Source organism: Rhincodon typus, chromosome 8, assembly GCF_021869965.1.
Source record: "Rhincodon typus isolate 14 chromosome 8, sRhiTyp1.1, whole genome shotgun sequence".
NCBI lineage: Eukaryota > Metazoa > Chordata > Chondrichthyes > Orectolobiformes > Rhincodontidae > Rhincodon > Rhincodon typus.
The window spans coordinates 92544280-92555138 of record NC_063339.1 but is presented as its reverse complement, the minus strand read 5'-3'; the positions used below and the strand labels follow the sequence as shown (position 1 = coordinate 92555138).

Below are 10859 nucleotides of genomic sequence, written 5' to 3'. Positions count from 1 at the left end.
AAAGAAGACCTTTGTGAAAACTGGATTGTGTTCACACAGAGTTCCCATGACAGTGACAATGAAGCATTCCTTATATTTGACTGAAATCAATGTTAAAACTAGGAGTAGTCCAAAAGAATAGAATAGACTTTATTGCCACATGCACTCGAAAGAGTGCAGTGAAAAGTTTGTAATGTCATTTCTCGGCACCATCTTAGGTACAGGATACCTAGGTACAGATACTTTATGTGCTGTTGCAGAATTGAAATAGTTTTAAAAAAAGACTAGCATGGGAATACAGAGTTTAAAAAGTCCAGAATTATAATAAAGATATCCCGAAGTACTCAAGTTATAATCCTTTCTTGCTGAATCTGTGCCCACCGGGCTTCAGTAATCACAGCCTTGCTGCCTCCACAGGGCTGGCCTCTATCCAGGACTTGCCTCCAGGACTCGTCTTCCCCTCCCCACCCCCCGGCCCCGGAATAGGTTCATGATTTTAAAATCCTATTTAATTGTAAGTTTTCAGAATTGTTCTTTATTAAACTGGTGCATGGGGATTAAAAAAAAGGCTTAGCTTGGCCTCAAAACATTGATAAATCTTTTTGGAAGACATCCAATTTGAACTCTGAATTTGGAATAAATTAGAAATCGAATATTAAATATTTAATAGAATATAAATTAGCATAGACAATAGAGAGTAAAATGACTGTTGATAGTCTTTTTAAACTGAATACTTGAAAGTATGCCATGGTATCGCCTGGTGACGGGCCGTGCCCCATCTGAGCCCAGCAGAATGCACTCTTAGTGCTGACTGTTTTAAATCTTCTCTCTCACCTTCTGTAGGGTGGATTGTGTTCTTTGAATATGATCAATGCACTAGACTTCTTCCAGAGCCACAGTGAATTGTGTTTTTTTTAAATATTTTGAATAGATTGCAAGAACACAGTGAGGGAGCTGGAAGTCTTGTGGAGTCTTTGAAAACAGGTGAATCCTGAACTGACTGCAGTCATTTGAAGCTTTAGTATAAGAGCACAATTTAAAACCACTGAGGCTAGACATAATTGTTTCTGAAATTGGGATTGATAAAGTTACTTGCTATAAGTTGCCAGTTCAAGCACACAGTGGAAAATTCAATGGAATTTTGAAGGGAAAATGCATTTAAATCTTTTAACTTTAATTTAAAATAAGAGCCAATGGATACAGTGGAGGTAGTTTTAATTTGTTTCAGAATAAAATGGGATAGATTAATTTATTACCAAACAAACAATTGACCATTAATGAAACCTGTTAGCCCAACAATACTGCTGAGGCTGTATATAACCAAAACCTTGGAGTCTTTTGTTGTCAGTTTGAATTTGGAATAATTTTGAAAGGAAAGTCAAGTATAATGTAGTGAGTTATGTTTGGAAAAAAATTAAGTATTTTGTTGTCAGAAAGGTTAAATAAACAAAGTTGTTTCAAAGCAGTGCTTGAATCCACACAGTACTAATGTTTGTTACTCTCTGTTTTACAGCTGTTGTGAAAACACATTCTGTTGTTTACTCTGTATAGTAAAGATTTCTCCAGAGTTCCTGAATCAGCTAAGCCATTAGCAAGTAAGCCATTGGTCACAGTATACCAACTTATTCTGACTCTGCATTCTGCCGATTAACCTGTCTTCAGTCCATCCTAGCATATTGCTCTCAATTCAATTCAATTTCACTCTATTAGTCTTCTGTGTGAAATGTTGTCAAAAGCCTCCTGAAAGTCTAAATACTCCACACTCACTGGTTCCCACTTCTTAATTCTGCTGGCGACATCCTTAAAGAGCACACATCAGGTTTCTCAAACGTAACTTCCCCTTAATAAATCTGTCTCTTCTGTCCAATCAGACATTTATTTTCTAAATATCCAGTAATCACATCCTTTCCAGTAGGTATGGAAAAGGATAGACCTGATCTAAAAGTTCAAGTTCAATATTGGTGGACGACCAATTTTGACAATATTAGGCAAGAAATTTCAAACATTGATTGGGACAGATAATTCACATGTAAAGGGATGGTTGCAAAGTGGGAGGCCATCAAAAATAAGATAACGAGAGTCCAGAGGCAGTATGTACCTTTAAGTGTGAGGCTGATAGATGTAGGGAATGATGAATGACTAAAGAAATTGAGCCTCTAGTCAAGAAAAAGGAGGAGGCATGTGGTAGGGATAGACAGCTGAGATTGAGTGAATCACTTCAGGAGTAAAACAGAAGTTTAAGTACACTCAAGAGGGAAGTTAGGAAGGTAACAAGAGAACATGAGAAACCTTTGGCAAACAGGGTTAAGAAGACTTGAAAGAGATTCCACAAAGACATTAAGGACAAAAGAGTAAAGAGGGAGAGAATACAGTCCCTTAAAGATCAACAAGGCTGCCTATGTGTGGAACTGCAGGAATGGGTGAGATACTAAATGAGTATTTTGCATCAGAATTAATTGTGAAGAGGCTACAGAACTTGAAGAATAAACAGTGATATCTTGAAAAGTGTCTATGTTACAGAGGAGGAAATGCTGGACATCTTAAAATGCATAAAGGTGGATAAATCCCTGGGATGTAATCGGGTGTATCATAGAACTGTGTGGGAAGCCAGTGAAGTGATTGCTGGACCCCTTGCTGAGATATTTTTATCATTGATAGCATGGGTGAGGTGCTGCAAGACTGGAGGGTGGCTAATGTGGTGCCATTATTTAAGAAAGGTGATAAGGACAAGCCAGGGAACTACAGACCAGTGAGCCTGAAATCAGTGGTGGCCAAGTTGTTAGAGGGAATTCTGAGGCTCAGGATCTCCATGTATTTGGAAAGGCAAGAATTGATTACGGATAGTCAACGTGGCTTTGTGTGGGAAATTGAGTCTCACTAACGTGATTAGTCTTTTCTGTCACTTCAAAAAAAACTCAAAGGCAAAACTGTGGATGTTGTCTAGATATAGTTCAGCAACATATTCGACAAGGCTCCGTATGGTAAACTGGTTCACAAGGTTAGATCACATGGAATATTGGGAGAGCTAACCATCTGGATACAAAATTGGCTTGAAGATAGGAGATAGAGGGTGGTGGTGTAAGGTTGTTTCTCGGACTGGAGGCCTGTGACCAGTGGTGTGCCGCAGGGATTGGTGATGGGTTCGCTGATTTTTGTCATTTACATAAATTATTTGGACATAAATGTAGGAGATACGATTAATAAGTTTGCAGATGAAAGCAAAATTGGAGGTGTAATGGACAGTGAAGGTGGTCACCTCAGAGTACAACGGGATCTTGATCATACACACTTAATGGTAAAGTCCTGGAGAATGTTGTTGAACAAAGAGGCCTTGGAGTGCAGGTTCATAGCTCCTTGAATGTGGAGTCGCAGGTAGACAGGGTAGTGAAGAAGGTGTTTAGTATGCCTGAGTTTATTAGTCAGTGCATTACATGTAGTAATTGGATGTCTTGTTGTGGCTGTACCGGAGGTTGGTTAGGCCACTATTGGTTCAATTCTGGTCTCCTTGTTTTAGGAAAGATGCTATTAAACTGCAAAGGATGCAGAAAAAAATTTACAAGGATGTTGCTGGGGTTGGAGGGTTTGACCGAAAGGGAGAGGCTGAAAAGGCTGGGGTTATTTTCCCACACTGCTGGAGGCTGGGGATTGACCTTATAGAGGTTTGTCCAATCAATAGGGCATGATGAATAGCCAAGATCATTTCTCCAGGGTGGGGGAGTCCAAAGCTAGACAGCATAGGTTTAGGGTGAGAGGGCAAAGATGTAAAAGGGACCTAAGGGACAACGTTTTTCATGCAGACGGTGATGCATGTATGGATTGAGCTGCCAGAGGGAGTGGTGGAGGCTGGTACAATTACAACATTTAAAACGCATCTGGGTGGGTACATGAACAGGAAGAATTAAAGGTATATGGGCCAAATGTTGGCAAAAGCGACGAGATTAATCTAGGATATCTGGTGGTCATGGTCTTCCAATCCAAGATACCTTCTTGCCATTGTTCTTATTCCATCCTGTACTAACAAAGCTACCTCCCTTTCCTTTCGTTCCTGCAGCTACACTTCACAGCGCCACCAACAGCATTTTCCAAATCCATGACCTCTCCGACCAGAGAAGGACAGCAGTTACAGGGGAACGCCACCAGCTGCAGTCTGCCCTCCATGATACACACCATCCTGCCTTGGAGATATATTGCTGTTCTTTCAGACTCCCTGGCTCAAAAAACCCAGAACTCCCTCTCTATCAGCATTGTGGATGAACTCACACCTCCACAGACTGTTGCAGATCAAGAAAGCAGCTCATTACCACTTTCTCGAGGGCAATACATGCTGGCATGTCAAGTGACAGCCACATTCCACCAATGGATTTTTTAAAAAACTGGCGCTGAAGACGAATTCCCCTCCCTTCCAGTCCACGTCTCTCCGCTTTTCAAAACCTAAAGACCTATATCTTCAACCAAGCTTTTGTCAGGCCTCCTAAGATCCCCTTTGACACAGCATTTAATTTGGTCAGATTCGTACGTTTATGTTTCTGAGATGTATCTTGGGACACTTGCCTAACAGAAGGTGTGATGTCAATGAAAGTTCTCTTTAAATCAAATTGTGACAGATTGGGAAAGCCAGTATTAAAATAAATACACAGGTAAATGGAGTTGAGTCACAGATCAGATATGACCCTCAATGAATGATTCATTTCTGTTTCTTTTCTTTTGTATTTTTTTAAATCCTCCTCTTCTCTCTTCCAGCCTCCGAACTCCTAGCCTTCAAAATTCCAGCCTCGGACCTCACGACTTCTGAACTCCTGGCTTCAGAACTCTCAGCCTTGGATCTCACGGCCTCCGACTTGCAGGCTCGGAACTCTCAGCCTCAGCACAGACCCGACGAGGCGTCCTCTTGGACTGTTATGATGGTCTGCCGGCCCAGCATGGCTTCGGCATGAACTTCTGTCTCAAGGTGATTCCAGAGCATTCTCCTGGCCTCATGAACCCTGAGCTGAAGCCAGGCATGGTCTGGAGTTGAAGCCCAGTGCAAACTGGAGGCTAAGTGCCAGCATGAACTGGGTAGGAAGACCTGTTCTGAACTTTTTTCTCCATTTTATAATTTATTCCAATAATCTGCAGTGCTGGACTTTGTATTTTGACCTCAATTCTTCCAAAGAACTGTAACTGAAAAAGCTGTACTTGGGGACCACTGTAAGTGGTGACTTGTACACTTAAGGGTCACTGGACCCAAAATGTTAACTCTGATTTCTCTTCACAGATGCTGCCAGACTTGCTTAGCTTTTCCGGCACCTTCTGTTTTTGTTTCTGATTGACAGCGTCTGTATTTCTTTTGGCTTTAATTTAGTATTTCACTGTATTCATTTGAGTACATAGGATAACAAAGCTAATTCTGATTCTGATATAAGAGATCTGAGTGATTCATTGGCCCCTTCCTGTTCTTATATTCCAAATAAACCAGAACCCAAACACAACTGATGAACAGAACGACATAAGAGCTGGGGACAAGACACGGCAACAGGAAACCAGACCTTGTGCAAAGTTTGTGAGTGGGGGATGTCTGGGGAGAATGTACAGAAAAACTGGAATAGGTCATTCAGCCCCTTTCAGACTGCTCAGCATTTCAGTTAGACCCAGACTAAAGGACAAATAGTCTCCTTTTTTCAGTGAATCCCTACAGTGTGGAAACAGGTCCATCGGCCCAACAAGTCCACACCGAACCACAGAGCATCCCACCCAGACCCATCCACCATGACCCACCTAATCTACACATCTCTGACACTACAGGCAATTTATCATGGCCAATCCACCTTGCCTGCACGTCTTTGGAATGTGGGAGGAAACCGGAGCACCCGGAGGAAACCCACGCAGACGCAGGGAGAATGCGCAAACTCCACACAGACAATCACCCGAGGGTGGAATCGAACCCAGCTCCCTGGCACTGTGAGGCAGCAGTGCTAACCACTGTGCTAAAAAACATTGACATTGCCCAGCTTCTACAAGGGTACACCACAAGCGATTATTGCTAGCGGTGGGATACAAATCCACAACTCAATAGAGACTGGAACTTAAATCCAGCACCTTAGACCACTCAGCCACGCTACCTTTTTGGGCTGGAGTACCTTTCCCCATGTCCTTACCCCATCCCCATACACTGGGCCTTGTCATCACATGGGCTGCTATCACAAACAACACATTGTCTTTGACTATTAGCAGCTGTTTTATTTCACTCCTTCATCACTGACCAACACTGATTGCTCATCCCTAATTGTTCTTGAGAAGGTAGTGGTGAGCTGTCTTCTTGAACTGTTGAAAGTGATATATTCTCTCCAAAGTATTTCATCACAGGATCCTTCTCTTCCAGGACCTCAGCAGTTTCTTAGTGCAAGCACTTCTCTTTGAGATAAGCCAGATAATTGGCGAAACAAAAGCAGAAATTGCTGGAAAATTTCAGCAGATTTATCGGCATCTGTAGTCAGGGTCTGGAAGTCACTATCTGAAAGGGGAGTGGAGGTAGAAACCCTGAACACATTTAAAAGGTGTCTGGATCTGCAGCTCGAGTGCTAGAACCTGCAGGGCTACAGACACAATGTCAGAAAGTGGGTGAGGTTGGATGGATGTTTGTTTTTTGGCCAGTGCAGACACAATGAGAAGTGGTCCCTTCCTGCGCTGTAAATTTTCTGTAAATCTATGAACGGATTCACACAAATTAAAAAGAATACTTTAAAGCTCATCTCATACTTAGAATATTTTAAAGCACCAGAGATATGCTGAACTGTAATTTCAGAGTGAGGAATGACTGTTGGATTGCTCTCCACAGGAAGACAACATTTGTTGCTCAGCCCCTTATTTAGCATCAGCGTGTTCATATATGCAAAGAGTTTCGCTAAGTCAAGAACTCTGCTGAGACACCAATAAGTTTGTATTGGGGAAGGAATCACTTGTTTAACCTGCTTCACTTCGCACCAACTTGTTCACATCGATCAAAGACATTTTCAATGTTCTGGCTGTGTGAAGTGTGTTAAGAACAGTGATCTGCTGAGCTACAAACACACTCGCAATGAGGAATAAGCTAATCAGTTGCTGTGTGCGCAACTACACAAAGCCTGCTGAGAAACCAGTCAGTTTACACTGGGGAGAGCGCATTCACCTGCTCTGTGTCTGAAAAGGGATTCCCTTAGACATCCTTACCCACTGATACACCAATGAGTTCATAAGTGATGACGGAAATTGGATTCTGCTGTTGTTGCTGCAGTTAATCACATTCATAACTGAAACAGATTAATTCAGAGAATTGGGTTTTGTTTTCTTTCTGAGGTTAATGGCACTGTGATGTGACTGGAAGTCGTTATTTTAAAACAACAAATAAATCAGCTTTGTTTCAAACACACTGTGTTGTGTCCTCAGTTTCTCAAAGATGGCAGGAGCATGTTCCCTGAAATCCACCCAGGAAATGCTTTTAGCAGATATTCAACAATTGAACACATCACATTAAATAATTTTCAGCAACGTAGGAGTGAGGGAGATTTTACTCAGGCAGTTATTGTGATCTGTAATGCCCTGCCTGAAGAGGAGTAGAAGCAAATTCAACAATAACTTTCAGCAGTGAATCAGATCTCCTATTTTAAATAAAGAGTCAGAGGAAAGTAGGACTAACTGACAGCTCTTTCAAAGATGGTCGTGTCGCTATCAGGCAGGAGAAGGGGTGATGCCCAACTCCTGAAGAATAACAAGGAATCAAGGAAGTTATAATGAACCTGTATCAGACACAGATCACCCTCGAACGGAGCGTTGTGTTCAATACAGGGAACCACATTTTAGGAAGGAGGTGATCGCTTTGCAGATGTTTCAAAAAAGAAAATTATACAAGGCTATAGAGCAAAAGCAGGGGGTAAGACAATCATTGGCATGGACACGTTGGGCTGAATGGCCTCTGTTGCATTGTAACCATTCCAATATTCTAATCAAAACTCTGAGGAATGGACAGGGGAGAGGACAGATTGGCAGCTTCTTCATGGATGGTCCTGAGCCACTAAAGCAACTCTATGTTAACTGGTCTGAAGTTCTGAAGAGTTATGCTGGACTTGAAATGTTAATTCCATTTCTCGCGCCACAGAGACTGCCGGAGCAGCTGAGTTTCTCCAACACTTACTGATTAAACTTAATCCAGCATCCACAGTATTTTGCTTCTATGTTAAGTGTTGTTTGATACCCACTTTTCAAACAGGGAGGCAATGGTCTCATAGTATTATTGGTGGACTGTTAATCCAGAGGCCAAGATAACGTTCTGGGTTTGAATCATGCCAATGCAGATGGTGGAATTTGAATTCAACAAAAAAAACCTGGAATTAAGAATTTAGTGATGACCATGAATCCTTTGCCAATTGTCAGAAAAACCCATCTGGTTCACTAACGTCTTTTAGCAAACCGCCACCCTGACCTGGTCTGGCCTATTTGTGACTCCAGAACCACAGCAATGTGGTTAACTCTCAACTGCCCTTTCGGCAACTGGGATGGGCAATAAATACTGCCTAAAAGCTACTCCCACATCCTGTGAATGAATAAAGGAAAAAAAGATATTGAGTTCCCTTTGAATTCTTTGTCAATAGCTTTCCAATACCCTGAGGACTTTCTGAATATATCAGAGGAACATTTGGAACAGAAGGAGGCCATTTAGTCCCTTAAGTCTCCTCAAACATTCAATTCAATCAGGACTGACCTTTATTTCATATACCTTTACCTTTGTTAAGCTCTTAACAAAAATCTAACATCTCCATTTTAAAATGTTCAATTGGCTCTCAGTATCCACAACCTGCCATGACCAGGGATTTTACATTTCTAATTCTCCACTTTGCTCTCACACTGATATTTCTGTGCCGCACTCACTGCACTCTTCCAGTGAAGTTACACATAAGCTTCAAGAAAGCACCTCATCTTTCAATTCAGCACTTTAAAGCTTTCTGGACTCACCATGGAGACCAACATTTTCAGACTGTGAACTCTGTCCCCTATTTTGTTTTCATTTCTCTTGTTTCAGTTTGTTTCTTTGTGAGCTGCACACCTGCTCCAGGCACATCTTTTGTTACTTTGTTTCTTTTCCAGCCCCAACTCCATTGTCTGTGGCCTTTCTGTCATTTAATCTTTCCTGTCTTCTCCCTTGTCACGGACCATCTTTTTGTACTCGCCTAACCCAAATCTTACTCAAATCCAATTACATTTCTTACGTTTCCCAGTCCTGATGAAAATTCATATACCTGAAACATTAACTCTATTTCTTTCTGCAAACATATTGCCTGAACTTCTGAGTTTTTAAAACATGTTCTGTTTTCATTCTGAATTTTTACAATCCTATGAAGAATTGTATGAAGATTTCACATTATCTCCAAATAATGTCCCTTTGTTCTCAATTCCCCACGAGAGGAAATAGCTTCTGTATCTATACAATTAACACATTCAACAGATTTTTGGAGAAGTATCAAGTTATATTTACATTTCAGGGTGAAGAAGCGCTGTTGGATTGGCTTTTTACAAGGCTTTCAGAGACTCAGCCCCAAGCCTTGCTTCATTTTTTCATCAGCAGGTTTTCTGATTATAATTCAGTTTAACCAACCGGAGTGTTTAATATGGGATTTGAATGATAATTGCTGCTGGATACTAGACATGGAAAGACACATGAGGTTGCTGGGAGAACTGAACATGGCATGACAAATAGGTGCAGGAATGATTATTCCCACAAATCACCAGTTTCATTCAGCTCAATTTCACATACTGCCTTTATATTTTTGTGAGTTCTCACTCACTGCTTCTATTTAAATCAATTTCACAGCATATTCAAGGGTGAGGATTCGCAATTAGGAAACTTGAGCCAAACATCTCATCAAGATTTGACAAATTACTCAATTTATAGTAACCAGAACATCATTGGATTTTGACCATGGAAAAAGAAAACACCTCTGAGTGGGGAGAAACTGTACACATGTTCTGTTTGTGGTCGAGGCTTCAGCCAATCTTCTGGCCTGTCTAAACACAAGTGCAGTCACAGCAGGGAGAAGCTGTGTAAATGTGGGGACTGTGGGGAGGGCATTTAATTTCCCCTGTGAGCTGGAAACTCATTAGCGCTGTTACACTGGGGAGACGTTGTTCCTGTGCTCTGTGTGAGAAGGGCTTCACTCAGTCAGCGCACTTGCTGCAAAACCAGCGAGTTCACAGTGGGGAGAAGCCGTTCACTGCTCTGTTTGTGAGAAGGGCTTTACTGATTTGTCCAACCTGCTGAGACACAAGCAGGTTCATACTAATGAGAGACCTTTTAAATGTGCAAACACTGGGAAGTGCTGTAAAAGTTCCAGGGAACTGACACGCCATCAAAGTGCTCATACAGATGACAGACCATTCAAGTGCTCTCACTGTGAGACTGGGTTTAAGCATTCATCTGAACTCGCTCTACATCAATGCACTCACACTGGAGAGAAGCCATTCATCTGCTCTGTGTGTCAGAAGAAGTTCACACAATTATCTCATCTTCAGTCACACCAGCGAGTTTACACTGGGGAGATACCATATGCCTGCTCCAAGTGTGAGGAGAAATTTGCTCATTCATCCCATCTGGTGAGACACCAGCGATGTCACGTAGTTCTGGTGTTGGGATTTTCCTGTTAATCACATCCAGAACTGACCCATGTATATCAGGCTCTATTTCTGCTGATGTTAATAAAATCCAACCAAGTTAAAGGTGCTAGCATTCTGGGTGTCAAATAAATCAGATATGTATCAATTGTACAGTGTGGTGAGTCTTTTTAATATCGAACACCAGTTTGTTATTTTTGAAAGGCTCTCCCTCTCTCCTGCCTCCTCCATCCTCACCTCCAACAATAAGTACAAGGAACACA

General features: G+C 41.7%; 1 long non-coding RNA gene across 1 annotated transcript; it reads left to right on the top strand.

Moving 5' to 3' along the window:
• Positions 1-908: 908 nt before the first annotated feature.
• On the top strand, positions 909-5695 carry LOC125483857. The gene is made up of 3 exons (XR_007262766.1): positions 909-963; positions 1493-1574; positions 4720-5695. It is a non-coding gene; the product is annotated as an uncharacterized LOC125483857 (long non-coding RNA).
• The last annotated feature ends 5164 nt before the right edge of the window (positions 5696-10859 follow it).